The sequence below is a fragment of the Orycteropus afer genome, unplaced genomic scaffold (genome assembly GCF_000298275.1).
Source record: "Orycteropus afer afer isolate SDZICR_OR568_19922 unplaced genomic scaffold, OryAfe1.0 scaffold00638, whole genome shotgun sequence".
In the NCBI taxonomy this organism is placed as follows: domain Eukaryota; kingdom Metazoa; phylum Chordata; class Mammalia; order Tubulidentata; family Orycteropodidae; genus Orycteropus; species Orycteropus afer.
The window spans coordinates 1,149,514-1,149,945 of NW_006922225.1; positions in this window are offsets into that span (position 1 = coordinate 1,149,514).

Sequence of the window (432 nt, forward strand, 5' to 3'; positions counted from 1 at the left end):
ATCTGAGTGGTTGAGACTGAAGGATTCCCTGAGATGGCAGCCCTGAGACAGTTGCCCTGAGACAGTCTTCAAACCTGGAGCTGAAACTAACCCATGAGAGCATATGGTACCTAAATAAAATATTGGCTCAAAACCAATTACAATCACCGTAAATACTGTGCTCCTTTGAAAAATCCCCTGTGTGAGACCAAACGGTGAACAAGTACTTTAAACAAAGATGAGAATGTAAGTGGGCAGTAAAATCAGATTACAGGAAGTGGAACCGGGTGGAAACAATGAGCACATTCACACATTGTGAAGAAGGTAACCAATGGGACTGAACAACTTGGGTAGAGACTGTTGAATGGGAACCTATCCAGCTGTGTAACCCTTCACTGACACCATAATAAACGATTATTAAAGAAGGAGAAAAGACTTCTTTAAGCTTCTTCC